The 15,392-nt window shown below is 35.9% G+C and overlaps 1 long non-coding RNA gene across 1 annotated transcript in view; it reads left to right on the top strand.

The window, feature by feature from the left end:
• Positions 1–11,867, top strand: part of LOC309615724 — a 68,274-nt gene extending 56,407 nt beyond the window's left edge. Inside the window, exon 3 of the long non-coding RNA XR_014237021.1 lies at positions 319–11,867. This is a non-coding gene — a long non-coding RNA (uncharacterized lncRNA). The remainder of the gene's footprint in view (positions 1–318) is intronic.
• The last annotated feature ends 3,525 nt before the right edge of the window (positions 11,868–15,392 follow it).

Here is a 15,392-nt window from a genome sequence, read left to right as displayed (position 1 = left end):
TCCCACCTTCCCTATCCCACCCCTCTAGGTGTCACAAAACAGCAAGCTGATCCCCCTGTGCTATGCAGCTGCTTCCCACTAGCTATCTATTTTACATTTGGTAGTGTATATATGTCAGTGCTACTCTCTCACTTCATCCCAGCTTACCCTTCCCTCTCCCTGTGTCCTCAAGCCCATTCACTATGTCTGCGTCTTTATTCCTGTGCTGTCCCTAGGTTCTTCAGGACCTTTTTTTTTTTAGATTCCATATATATGTGTTAGCATACTGTACTTGTTTTTCTCTTTCTGACTTACTTCACTCTGTATGAGAGACTCTAGGTCCATCCACCTCACAACAAATAACTCAGTTTCATTTCTTCTTATGGCTGAGCAATATTCCATTGTATATATGTGCCACATCTTCTTTAAATATTCATCTGTTGATGGACACTTAGATTGCTTCCATGTCCTGGCTATTGTAAACAGTGCTGCAATGAACATTGTGGTACATGACTGTTTTTGAATGATGATATTCTCAGGGTATATGCCCTGTAGTGGGATTGCTGGGTTTTATGATAGTTCTATTTTTAGTTTTTTAAGGAATCTCCATACTGTTCTCCATAGTGGTTGTATCAATTTACATTCCCATCAACAGTGCAGGAGGATTCCCTTTTCTCCACACCCTTTCCAGCATTTATTGTTTTTAGATTTTTTGATGATGACCATTTTGACTGGTGTGAGGTGATACCTCATTGTAGTTTTGATTTTATTTCTCTAAGGATTAGTGATGTTTGGCATCCTTTCTTGGGTTGGTTGGCAATCTGTATATCTTCTTAGGAGAAATGTCTATTTAGGTCTTTTGCCCAATTTGAATTGGGTTGCTTGTTTTTTTGATATTGAGCTGCATGAAATCTTTTTATATTTTGGAGATTAATCCTTTGTCAATTGTTTCATTTGCAGATATTTTCTCCCATTCTGAGGGTTGTCTTTTCATATGTTTATGGAGTCCTTTGCTATGCAAAAGCTTTAAGTTTCATTAGGTCCCATTTTTTTTTGTTTTTGTTTTTATTTCCATTTCTGTAGGAGGTGTGTCAAAAAGGATCTTGTTTTGATTTATGTCATACCGTGTTCTGCCTATGTTTTCCTCTATGAGTTTTATAGTGTCTGGCCTTACATTTAGGTCTTTAATCCATTTTGAGTTTATTTTTGTGTATGGTGTTAGGGAGTGTTTTAATTTCATTCTTTTACATGTAGCTGTCCAGTTTTCCCAGCACCACTTATTGAAGAAGTTGTCTTTTCTCCATTGTATATTCTTTCCTCCTTTATCAAAAATAAGGTGACCATATGTGTGTGGGTTTATCTCTGGGCTTTCTATCCTGTTCCATTGATCTATATTTCTGTTTCTGTGCCAGTACCATACTGTCTTGATTACTGTAGCTTTGTAGTATAGTCTGAAATCAGGGAGCCTGATTCCTCCAGCTCCGTTTTTCTTTTTCAAATTGCTTTGGCTATTCGGGGTCTTTTATGGTTCCACACAAATTTTGAAATTTTTTGTTTTATTTCTGTGAAAAATGCCATTGGTAGTTTGATAAGGATTACATTGAATCTGTAGATTGCTTTGGGTAGTAGTGTCATTTTCACAATGTTAATATTTCCAATCCAAGAACATGGTATATCTCTCCATCTGCTTGTATCGTCTTTAGTTTCTTTCATCAGTGTCTTATAGTTTTCTGCATACAGGTCTTTTGTCTCCTTAGGTGGGTTTATAATTAGGTATTTTATCATTTTTGTTGCACTGGTAAATGGGATTGTTTCCTTAATTTCATTTTCTGGTCTTTCATTTCCAGTGTATAGGAATGCAACAGTTTTCTGTGTATTAATTTTGGAATCTGTGAATTTACTAAATCCATTGATGAGCTCCAGTAGTTTTCTGGTGGCATCTTTAGTATTTTCCATGCATAGTATCATGTCATCTGCAAACAGTGGCAGTGTTATTCTTCTTTTCCAGTTTGGATTCTGGTATTTCTTTTTCTTCTCTTATTGCTGTGTACAGGACTTCCAAAACTATGTTGAACAATAGTGGTGAGAGTGGACACCCTTCTCTTTTTCCTCATCTTAGAGGAAATGCTTTCAGTTTGTCACCATTGAGAATGGTGTTTGCTGTGGGTTTGTCATATATGGCCTTTATTATTTTGAGGTAGGTTCCCTCTGTGCCGACTTTATGGTGAGTTTTTATCTTAAATGCATGTTGAATTTTGCCAAAATCTTTTTCTGCATCTATTGAGATGATCATACATTTTTTAAAATTTGTTTATATGGTGTATCATATTTGTTGATTTGTGTATATTGAAGAATCCTTGCATCCCTGGGATAAATCCCACTTGATCATGGTGTGTGATCTTTTTACTGTGTTTTTGGGTTCAGTTTGTTAGTATTTTATTGAAGATTTTGTGCTAATGTGCATCAGTGCTATTGGCCTGTAATTTCTTTATTTGTGATATCTTTGGTTTTTGTATCAGGGTAATGGTGGTCTCATAGAATGAGTGTAGGTGTGTTCTTCCCTATGTAATTTTTGGAATAGTTTGAGAAGGATAGCCATTAGGTCTTCCCTAATTGTTTGACAGAATTTGCCTGGGAGGCGCAATGGTCCTGGATTTTTGTTCATTGGAAGATTTTTAATCAGTTTCAATTTCATTACATGTGATTGGTCTGTTTGCATTTTCTATGTCTTCCTGGTTGAGTCTTGGAAAGTTGTACTTTTCTAAGAATTTGTCCATTTCTTCCAGGTCATCCTTTTTGTTGGCATACAGTTGCTTTATTCATCTCTTATGATCCTTTGTATTTCTGTGGTGTCTGTTGTAATTTCTTTTCTATTTCTAATTTTATTGATTTGAGTCATCTCCCTTTTTTTCTTGGTGAGTCTGGCTAAAGGTTTATCAACTTTGTTTATCTACTCAAAGAACCAGCTTTTAATTTCATTGATCTTTGCTATTGTTTTCTTCATTTCTATTTCATTTATTTCTGCTCTGATCTTTATGATTTCTCTCCTCTACTAACTTTGGGTTTTATTTGTTCTTTTTTCTCTAGTTGCTTTAGGTGTAGGGTTCGGTTGTTTATTTCAGATTTTTCTTGTGTCTTGAGGTGGGATTCTATTGTTATAAACTTCATTCTTAGAACTTCTTTTGCTGCATCCCATAGGATTTGGGCCATCATGTTATCATTATCATTTGTTTCTAGGTATCTTTTTGATTTCCTCTCGTTTTCTTCAGTGATTTCTTGGTTATTTAGTAGCATATTGTTTAGCTTCCATGTGTTTGTGTTTTTTACAGTTTTTTTTCCCCTGCAACTGATTTCTAGTCTCATAGTGTTGTGGTCAGAAAAGATGCTTCATACAATTGAAATTTTCTTAAATTTACCGAGGCTTGATTTGTGACCTGAGATGTGACTTATCTTGGATAATATTCCATGCACAATTGAGAGGAAGGTATATTCTGATCTTTTGGATGGAATGTCCTAGAAATATCAATTAAGTCTATCTGGTCTATTGTGTCATTTAAGTCTTGTGTTTCCTTATTAATTTTCTGTCTTGATGATCTATCCATTGGTGTAAGTGGAGTGTTAAAGTCACCCACTATTATTGTGTTACTGTCAATTTCCCCTTTTATGGCTGTTAGCATTTGCCTTATGTATTGAGGTGCTCCTATGTTGGGTGCATAAATATTTACAATTGTTATATCTTCTTTTTGGATTGATCTCTTGATCACTATGTAGTGTCCTTCCTTTTCTCTTGTAATAGTCTTTATTTTAAAGTCTATTTTGTCTGCTATGAGTATTGCTACTCCAGCTTTCTTTTGACTTCCATTTTCATGGAATATCTTTTTCCATCCCTGCACTTTCAGTCTGTATGTATCCCTAGGTCTGAAGTGGGTCTCTTGTAGACAGCATATATATGGGTCTTGTTTTTGAATCCATTCAGCCAGTCTGTGCCTTTCGATTGGAGCATTTAATCCATTTACATTTAAAGTAATTATTGATATGTATGTTCTTATTACCATTTTGTTAATTGTTTGGGGTTTGTTTTTGTATGTCTTTTTCTTCTCTTTTGTTTCCCACCAAGAGTACTTCCTTTAGCATTTGTTGTAAAGCTGGTTTGGTGGTGCTGAATTCTCTTAGCATTTGTTGGTCTGTAATGCTTTTGATTTCTGCAACGAATCTGAATGAGATCCTTGCTGGGTAGACTAATCTTGGTTGTAGATTTTTCCGTTTCATCACTTTAAATATTTCTTGCCACTCCCTTCTGGCCTCCAGAGTTTCTCTGAAAAATCAGTTGATAACCTTATGGGGATTCCTTGTATTTTTTTGTTACTTTTTCCTTTTTGCTTTTAATATTTTTTCTTTGTATTTTATTTTTGTTAGTTTGATTATTGTGTCTCAGCATGTTTCTCCTTGGGTTTATCCTGTATGGGCCTCTCTGTACTTCCTGGACTTGAATGACTATTTTCTTTCCCATGTCAGGGAACTTTTCAACTATAATCTCCGTATATTTTCTCAGGCCCATTGCCTTTCTCTTCTTCTTCTGGGAGCCCTATAATTCGAATGTTGGTGCATTTAATGTTATCCCAGAGGTGTCTGAGACTGTCCTCATTTCTTTCCTTTTTTTTTTTTCTTTATTCTGTTCCATCGCAGGTATTTCCACCATTCTATCTTTCAGCTCACTTATCCGTTCTTCTGCCTCAGTTATTCTGTTATTGATTCTTTCTAGTGTATTTTTCATTTCAGTTGTTCATCACTGATTGTTTGTACTTTAGTTCTTCTATGTCCTTGTTAAACATTTCTTGTATCTTCTCAATTCATGCCTCCAGTCTATTTCTGAAATCTTGGATCATCTTTACTATCATTACTCTGAATTTTTTTTCTGGTAGTTTGCCTATCGCCATTTCATTTAGTTGGTCTTTATCTTTTTACCTTTCTCCTTCGTCTGTAACATATTACTCAGTCATCTCATTTTGTCTAACATACTGTGTTTATGGTCTCCTTTCTTCTGACTGTAGCATCTTAGTTCCTCTTGCTTCTGTTGTCTGACCCCTGGTGAGTGAGGTTGGTCCAGGGACTTATGTAGGCTCTCTGGTCAGAGGGACTGGTGCCTGCAATCTGGTGGGTGGAACTGAGTCTTTTACCTCTGATGGGCAGGATGGCATCAGATGGTGTGGTTTGGGGTGTCTGTGAGCTTAGTTTGATTTTATGAAGCTTGTCTGCTGATGGATGGGTCTGTTCCTGTCTTGCTGGTTTTTTGGCATGAAGTGTCCAGCACTGGATTCTGCAAGCAGTTGGGCAGAGCTGGGTCTTGGTGTTGAAATGGATACCTCTAGGACAGCACATGCCAATTAATATTCCCTGGGTCCAGGAATTCTCTGGTGGTCCAGCATCCTGGACTTAGCACTCCCACCCCCAGAGGCCCAGGTCCAATCTCTGGATGGAAACCAATAGCCTGCAAGCCATGCTGTACACCTTGAGAAATAATAAATAAAAGAAAGAAAAAAGAAAAAAAAAAGAAAAGGAAAGAAAACAAACAGACCAACAAAACCAAAGACAGATAGCAAAGACAAAAACTAACACAGTATCAATAACAACACAACACTCACACTGAAAAAAAAATACTAGAAATAAAACAAACAGACACACCAAATCCATGACAAATGTTAACAACAAAACCAAACTAACAGAAACAAAGGAGCAGACAGAAGAGGAAAACTTTAAAAGAAAGAAATTTAAAAAAAAAAATTTAAAAATTTTTCTTAAATACAATGGCCACAATTGGGGTGTGCACGAATTGCCTGCAGCGGTGGGAACTGGCAGGCTGTTACAACAGACTGTGGCCCACTCACTCTAGTGGGAGTCCCTCCCAGTTCCCACAGAGGCAGGGGCAGGAGTGTGGAGGCTGTGGTGGCCCAGCCCCTTGCACTCATCTCAAAAATGTCACCTCATTTCTTAGGCAGACCATGCTTCATTTTGGGGCATTCCTTGCTGTGGAGCCCCTCACTCTCATTCCCTCTGTTGTATTCACACAGCCAACAGTGTTTCTCTCCCTGAATCTGCTCTCTTAACCCCATGCTTTAGCATTCAGGCCCCATCAGCATTGGCAGAATTCCGTCTCAGGCAGGGGCACCCAGAGCTTATTCCCCAGGAGGCTTTGGGATGGGTGGCACACTGGACCCCAGAGCCTATGCAGATGGAGGTTGTCTTGGTTTGAGGGATGGGTGAGCCTACTCAGATGAGAGCCTTTCCCAGTACCCACAGAGACCAAAGAAGCTGGTGGGTGGGGAAAGGGGTTGTAATGGCTGCCCCACCCCTTGCGCACCACTCAACAATGATGCCTTGCTTCTATGGTGTCCTAGGCTTTTTTGCAAACTTCCCCAGTTGTGGAGTTCCTTACTCCTGTCCCTTCAGGCTGTCTTTTCACAGCCAACAGCTGTCTCCCCACCCTGGGTCTGCACTCCAAACCCCACTTTCCATCCCCCAGCCACCCTCAGCAACAGGTGACTCATGACTCAGGCTGGGATGCACAGAGCTGCAGTGCAGAATATGTGCATAGTTCTTACTTTGTCCTGCCTTCCACAGACTATTTGATGCATTCTCTTTTGATCCCCTTTTGATCCTCTTCTTCTTTCCTGGCTGATTTCCCCACTATTAGTGAGTTTTTCTGAGCGCAGGGACCTCCCCTCACCTTCAGATTCCCTCTAGGGTTGCTGGCCCATTTTTTGATTCCTCTTTTCTTTTTTCTTCTTTCTTTCATCCTACCTGGCTCTGAGGGGATTTTTCTTGTCTTTTTAGGTGTTTGAAGTCTTCTGCTAATGTTCAGCAGGTGCTCTGCAGTTGGGTGGAGGGTCTAAAGTGATGTCTGCCTGCTTCTTCTGAATCTTCTTGGTGCTGGTGGAGAAGAGTTTGGAGTTTTTGTTCATGCTGACTTTACTCTCCTTCTTCTTGTGATGTTTGTTTCTTTCTCGGTTTGCTGGTTGGAAGATGAAGATGAGGAGGAGCTGGTACTCTCTTGAATCATCATTTGATATAGCAATCCCCCACCCCACCCCAAAGCAGACCCTCTCTTTGTGTCTGGGTGTTCTTTGCCACTGCAGTGGCTGCTGCTATGGATGTTGCTGGGCCTGGCCATTCGTGTCTCTCACTGGGAGAGAAGCAGAAGACCAGGAGCAGCAACTATTCTATTTTATTTTTTATAAATGGCTAAAAATACTTCATAAGAGATTTTGAGGAAAATGTTTTAGGCTTTTCAAGAGTTATTTATGAACACTACAGCAGTCTTCTATAAAGTTTCATGATTCAAACAATAGTAAATGTTACTAGACATATAATTTAATTGATTGATTAACCCAGAGAAAATGTTAACTTAGCATCTCTGCTGCATTTCCTGATAAGACACCCAAGGATGTCTCAAGCACATAGTTATGATTACAGTTTTGGTTCCTGTTAAATAATTTTCCTTTGGATAAATTTCTCAATTGCCAACCAGGTTGGTATTTCATTTGTTGCTTCAAGTGTTAAAAAACATTTTTTTTCAAATAATACATACTGAATCAAATATTATTTAAGGGGCAACAAGAGAGAAATAAGGGTAACATTTTGAAAATGACATTAATTTTGACTTTAGGTTATGATTTATCTGATTGAAATAGGTTTAATGAAGTAGTCTAATAAATATGTCATTCTCATCACTTGATAAGTAGTTACTTCAATACTTTAACTGATATTCTAATCTGTGAAGGAGGTCTGCAGTGGGAAAAAATTGTACTTATTATTTTTGTCTCAAACACTAATATTTTAAAGAAATGTAAAATAAGTTGAAGAGAAATGTTGAGAACCTTCCAAATATAATATAACCTAGGAACTAGAGTTTTCAGTTGGTTTTAAATTATGGTTCTTAAGGAGTGACATCAGCAAGATAATAACATAGGAAGTCCTAGACCCTCCTACCACCATGAACACAATGATTCAACAAGAATACATGGACAAATTCCCTTTATGAGAAATTCAGAATCTAGTTGAGGGGCTCCTTCACCCCAGTCAAGCATAAAACCAGCTGCATCAAATCCAGTAGGGAAAATTGGGACTTCCCCTTAAAATAACATACCACCACTTAATCAGGAGGAAATCCCTAGCTTCCAACTTCTTCTTGCAGAGAGAAAGAGTTGTACCATGCATCCAAAGCCCCACCTTTTCTGGTGACTGCACAACAAATTGGCTTCTGTCTTGCCTGCTTTATAACACTGACAGAACCTGGCATACTCCAGCCACCTGGAAGCCAGAGTGAACAAAGTTTTCAAATTGGGTCCAGTTTCCATAGTCCCTCACACAGGCTCATCAAAGAGAAAGCTGATGAGACTCCAGCTCCCAACTTCTCCCTGGAGAGGGAAAAGTGTAGACTGTATGTCCAACTTTCCTGGAAACTTCCCAGAGGATAGGTTTGTGTCTAACCTGTGTCAGAGTGCTAATGGTATCTAGTATACTCTAGATTCTTGGGGGTCAATGAGACAAAAAATGTCATTTTGAGCTAGCAATTACCATAGCCTGTGTCCATGGCTTAGCACAGAGCAAGCAGATGAAATGTCCCATATTACAAATTCTCCCTGGGAAGGAAAAGAGGTAGACCATATTTCCAATGCCCCAACATTTCTGTGAGATGCCCAAAATAATGTCTTCTGTCTTGCTTACCTCAAAACTTATAGGACTCAACATACTCTAGATACCAGGGCCAGTGAAAAACAGATAGTGGTTTGATCTAGCATGCAATTGGTTTCCACAGCCTCTCCCCCTGGCTCAGCATAGAGTGGATGGAAAAAATCCTCAGATCCTAGCTTTTCCCTGAGGAGGGAAAGATTTTGATAGAGTGTTGAATAATTTAACATTTCTGAGGTGTCCCATGGCTGTGGTGAGTCTTGGTCATCTGGGAGTACAGATGAGACCTAGCATACTCAAGATGTCAGGAAGTTGCCAAAAACTAATAAGCTGATTGGACTAGCACAAAGTTTTGAAAAGCCCCAGATCCTTGGCTAGGTTGAAAGATCAGAGTCTTCTTCTGTGCAAGACCAATCTGGTAAGACTGGAAAGGCTGCTGTTGTTCCCAATGTAGATATCAACACAAAGGATCAAATAAAATGATGAAACAGGAAATTAAGTTTAAACAAATGAATGAAATAAATCTCCAGAAACCAACAATATTGAAATATGCTTTACCTCACAGAAAATTCAAAATAGCTGTCATAAATATGACAATGATGTCAGGGGGACAATGTATGAACAAAGTGAAAATTTCAACAAAGATATAGAAAATATTAAAAAGTACCAAACAGAAACCTTGGAGCTGAAGAATATAGTAATTGATCTGAAAAAATCACTAGAGGGATACAATAGCAGAATAAATCAAGCAGAAGAAGGAATCAGTGAACTTGAAGACAGATTATTGGAAATCATCTCACCAGAGGAGCAACAAGGAAAAAAAAAGAGTGAAGAAATCTTTAGAGATTTATGTGACACCATAGAGTTAACCAAATATATATTATGAGAGTTTCAGAAGGAGAAGAGAGAGAAGAAAGGGCAAAAAGTATATTCAAAGAAATAATGGCTGAAAACGTCCCAAATATGGAGAAGTAAATGGACTTCCAGATGTAGAAAGTCCAATATTTCTCACATAAAATGAACTCAAAGAAATCCACACCAAGATACACGATAATGAGATTTTCAAAAGTCAAAGACAAGGTGAGAATTTTGAAATTAAGAAGAAGAAGAAAAAAAAACAGGTACAAGAGAATCTCCATGAGGCTATCAGCAAGCTTCTCAGTAAAAACCTTGCAATCTAGAGGGAGTGGGAGGATATATTCAAAATGCTTAAAAAAAAATAAAAAAGCCAACCATGAATACTATACCTGGCAAAACTATCCTTAAAAATCAAGATGAAATAAATACTTTCTGAGACAAATAGAAGCTGAGGGAGTTTATCACCACTAGACCTGACTTAAAAGAAAAGCAAAAATGAATTTTCAAGTTGAAGCAAGTGGATGTTAAACAGTAATATTTTACAAAGGTATATGATGGTATAAAGCTTGCTGCTGAAGGTAAACATATAGACAAATACAAAATAGTATATTAATGTAAGAGTGTTGGGTAAATCACTTTTAACTATAGTATAAAATTTAAAAGATAAAAGTAATAAAAATAACTATTAATATAAAAATAGGTTAATGGATATAAAAACATAGAAATTGTGCCATTAACAACATAAAGTGGGGGGGGCAGTATGTAAAGAATATTGTTTTTGTATGTGATTGAACTTAAGTTGTTATCAATGTGTAATAGACTATTACACTTATAAGATGTTCTATGTAAGCCCCATGGTAATCATAAAGAAAACACCTATAGAAGATACACACAAAATGAAAAAAGAGCATGAAAACATATCAATACAAAAAAAAAATTATGAAACACAATAGAAGAGAGCAAGTGAGGAAAAGAGGGACAAAAGAACTACAAGAGAGACAGAAAATAATTAACAAAATGGCAATAGTAAGTCCTTCCCTATCCATAATTACTTTAAATGTAAATGGTGGTTAAACTGCCCCAGCAAAAGATGTAGAGTGGCTGAATGAATAATAACAATAAAAAAGACCTGCTATATGCTGTCAACAAGATTTAAGGACATATACAGGTTGAAAGTGGAGGGATGGAAAAGATATTCTATTTAAATGTTAACCAGAAGAAAGCAGGGTTTGCTATACTTATATTACATGATAGACTGTAAAACAAAAAACATCATAAAAGACAAAGATGGACATAATATGACTATAAAAGGGTCAACTGATCAGGAAGATTTAACAGTTACAAGTACCTATGCACTCAACATCAGCACAATCAAATACAAAAAACAAGCAATGAAAGAAATAAAGGGAGAAATAGCAATACAATAGTTGTAGGAGACTTTAATGATCCAATTTCAAATTGGATAGAATATCCAGACAGAAAAGTCAATAGGGAAACAGTGGACTTGAAAAATACCATAGATCAAAGGATACAACAGACTTATATAGAACATTCTACTCCATAGAAACAGAATATAAATTCTTAATTGCTTACAGGACATTTTGCAGTATACATTACATGTTAAGTCACAAAAATAGTCTTAAAGTTATTAGAAAATTGAAATCATATCAAGTATCATTTTTTCAACCACAATAGTATGAAACTAGAAATAAATAGCAGAAGGAAAACTGGAAATTTCACATATGTGTGGAAATTAAACATCACGGTTCTGAGCAACCAATGTCTCAAAGAAGAATTCAAATGGGAAATGACAAAATATTTTGAGACAAATGAAAACAGAAGCACAACATATCAAAATCTATGGGATGCAGCAAAAGTAGTAGTAAGAGAGAAAGTTATAGCAATAACCACTTACATTAAAAAAGAATCTCCAATTAGCAACCTAAATTCAAAACTCTAGGAACTAGAAAAGGAACAAACTAAGCCAAAAATCAGCAGGAGAATGATAATAATAAAACTTAAGCATAAATAGATGAAATAGAGAATAAAAATACAATTGAAAAAATTAATAAAACTAGGAGTTATTATATTTTTGAAAAGATAAACACAGTTTACAAGTATCTAAACTTCATTCCAAGAATGAATCATTAAGAATTGAATATCTGGGGCTTCCCTGGGGGCGTAGTGGTTGAGAATCTGTCTGCCCATGCAGGGGACACAGGTTCGAGCCCTGGTCTGGGAAGATCCCACATGCCACGGAGCAACTGGGCCCGTGAGCCACAATTACTGAGCCTGCGCGTCTGGAGCCTGTGCTCCACAACAAGAGAGGCCGCGATAGTGAAAGGCCCATGCACCGTGATGAAGAGTGGCCTCCGCACCGCGATGAAGAGTGGCCCCCACTTGCCGCAACAAGAGAAAGCCCTCACACAGAAACGAAGACCCAACACAGCCAAAAATAAAATAAATAAATAAAATTAAAGAATTGAATATCTGAACACAGCTGTATCTAGTAGGAGATAAAATCAATAATCAGAAACTTCCCAACAAAGGAAAGCCTTGGACTAATGGCTTTATATGTGAATTCTACCAAACATTTAAAGAAGAATTAATGCCAATCCTTCTCAAACTCTTCCAAAAAATTGAAGAGAACACTTCCAAACATACATTATGAGGCCAGCATTACTGTGATATCAAAGCCAGACAAGCATACCACAAGAAAATTACTGGCCTTTATCCCTGGAGAACAGACATAAAACCTTTCAACAAAACACTAGCAAATCAAATTCAACAGCATATTAAAAGAATCTTAAATCATGACCAAGAGGGATTTAAGCTTGAGATGCAAGGATGGTTCAATACACACAAATCAATTAATGTGACCCATCACATTAACAGAATAAAGGATTAAAATTCATATAATTATCTCAATAGATGCAGAAAAAGCATTTATGAAAATTCAATGTCCTTTCTTGATAAAGCACTCAATAAACTAGGAGCAGAAAAGATTACAGCAGCATAATAAAGGCCAGATATTAAAAGCTTACAGCAAACATCATTCTCAAGAGTGGAAAACTGAACAATTTTCCTCTAAGGTTAGGAAAAAGACAATGATGCCCTCTCTTGCCACTCTATTCAACAAAACACTGTATAAGTCCTAGCCAGAGCAATTAAGTGAGAAAAAGATTTATCAGGAATCTAAATAGGAAAGAATGATGTAAAATTATTTCTCTTTGCAAGATGACACAATCTTATAAATAAGTAACCCTAAAGAATTCACCAAAAAATAGTTAGAACTATAAATTCAGCAAACTTGCAGGATACAAAATCAATATACAAAATTCAGTTATGTTTCTACACATGAACAAAGAATTATTCAGAAAGGAAAATAATAACAATCCTATTTACAAAAGCATGAAAAATAATATGATACTTAAGAATAAACTTAACAAAGGAAGAAAGGTTGGACACTGAAAGTTATAAAAATATAATCAAATAAGACACAAATAAATGGAATGATAGCTCATGTTCATAGGTTGGAAGACAATACTGTTAAAGTGTTCATACTATTCAAAATCATCTACACATTCATGCAATACCTTTGAAAAATTTCATGGCATTTTTTACAGAAATAGAAAAACAATTCTAAAGTTCATATGGAAACACTAATGACCTCAACAGCCAAAAAGATCTGGAGAAAGAAAAATAAATCTGGTAGCATCACACCTCCTAATTTCAAAATATATCACAAAGCTACAGTAATTAAGACAGCATGGTACTAGAATAAAGACAGTCATTTAGATCAATGGAATAGAATAGAGAGCCCAGAAGTAAACTCACACATATACAGTCATCTGATCTTTGACAAGGGTGCTAAAAATACAGTTAGGAAAGGATAGTCTCTTCAACAAATGGTGCTGTGAAAACTGGATATGCACATGTAAAGAATGAAACTGCATCCTTTTCTGACACCAAACACAAAAGTCAAATCAAAGTGAATTAAAGATGTAAACATAAGGCCTGAAGTCGTAAACTCTTAGAAGAAAACTGTGGAAAAACTTTATTACATTGGTCTTGGCAATGATTTATTGTATATGACACCAAAAACACAAGTAAGAAAATTAAAAACAGACAATATGTACTTTATCAATCTAAAAAGTTTCTGCTCAGCAAGGAAAGAATTAACTGAATAAAAAGCCAACATATAGAATAGGAGAAAATATTGCAAACTATATATCTGATAAAGAATTAATATCCAAAAAATATAAAGAACTCATAAACACAATAATAAAAAATATAACCTAATAAAAATGAGCAAAGGACTGAAATAGTCATTCGTTTAAAGAAGACATACAAATAAACAAAAGGTATATGAAAACATACTCAACATGATTATTATCAGGGATAGGCCAATTAAAACCACAATGAGATATTACCTCACACTTACAAATGTTGGCAAGAATGTGGAGATTGAAACTCGTATGCATATGTTGGAAAGAATGTAAAATGTTGCAGCAGCTATGGAAAACGGTATGGAGGTTCCTCAAAAAATTAAAAATAAAGCTACCCTATGATCCTACAGTCCCATTCCTGGGTATTAGTCCAAAAGAATTTAAATCAAGATCTCACAGGATCTGCACTACCGTGTACACTGCTGCATTATTCACAATTGTCAAGATGTGGAAACAAACTAAATACCCATTGATGGATGAATAGATTAAAAAAATATGGTATATAAATATAATAGAATATTATTCAACCTAAATAAGGAAAGAAATCCTGCCATACGTGACAACATGTATGAGCCTCGAGGACATTATGTTAAGTGAAATAAACCAGACACAGGACAAATACTGTATGATTTCACTTATGTGATGTATCTAAATAGGCAATCTTACAGGAGCAGGGAGTAGAATGATGATTGCCAGGGGCTGAGGGCTTGGGGAAATGGGAAGTTGTTGCTTAATAAGTATGAAATATGTATGTTAGATGAATAAATTCAAGAGATCTGCTGTGGAACACTGTGCCTATAATTAACAATATTGTACTGTAGATTTAAATTTTTTTAAGGGGATAAATCCCATGTTAAATGTTCTTACTATGATAAAAAATATAGTGCTCAGGGTCTTTTTTTTTTGCTACATTATTGCAAGAGATGATGCAACAAATTCATTTATAATTGGAATTTAAGAGAATTCTACAGGTGTTATTTAAAAACTGTTTTGGTATAGGGCAGCACTATGAAATTGTTGCATGTGGAACTTCCAAACATGGTCAAATTGTGTCGATGGAATATCTATTTTTTTTGGTTGTTTAACAATAGGGACAAAGAATTGCAGGATCTAAGCCTTAGGAAATATAAAGGTTATTTGGCCCTTAAGTGAATTCTAACTTTCCTCCCTCAAAACACTTTTTATTTATGCCTACTTCTAGAGGATATGATAAATTTCTTACTTCTCATTACTAGAAAAAAATAGGAAGTGGCTGATGATGGATTTGTACAAACTTTTTGCAGGGTAATTGCATATTATCTATCTAAATTACTGTTTAATACATATGAATTTTAATGAACCATGTGCATACTGACATAATTGTGAATCATCTAAACTAATTTAATTACTTTTTCCTCTGTTGAGAGTCAAACTAAATGAATAAAATAGAAATAATAGAAATGAACCAATGGTGAAAGAAGTCTTCAATCTAAAAGAAATTAATAGTAATATAGAAGATAGGAAGCAGTTTTGAAGCAAAAGATAAAGATAAAAGAGTCTCTGCAATTATTGAATTGGATGATATTTCTATACTATGAAGACATGACAAGAAAGATCCAGAGTGACTGAAGGAAAATAATTAATGTCGATAAAATTAGA

The sequence above is a fragment of the Balaenoptera borealis genome, assembly GCF_965194805.1.
Source record: "Balaenoptera borealis genome assembly, chromosome: 18".
Classification (NCBI taxonomy): Eukaryota; Metazoa; Chordata; class Mammalia; order Artiodactyla; family Balaenopteridae; genus Balaenoptera; species Balaenoptera borealis.
This window is presented reverse-complemented; position numbering and strand designations above follow the sequence as displayed.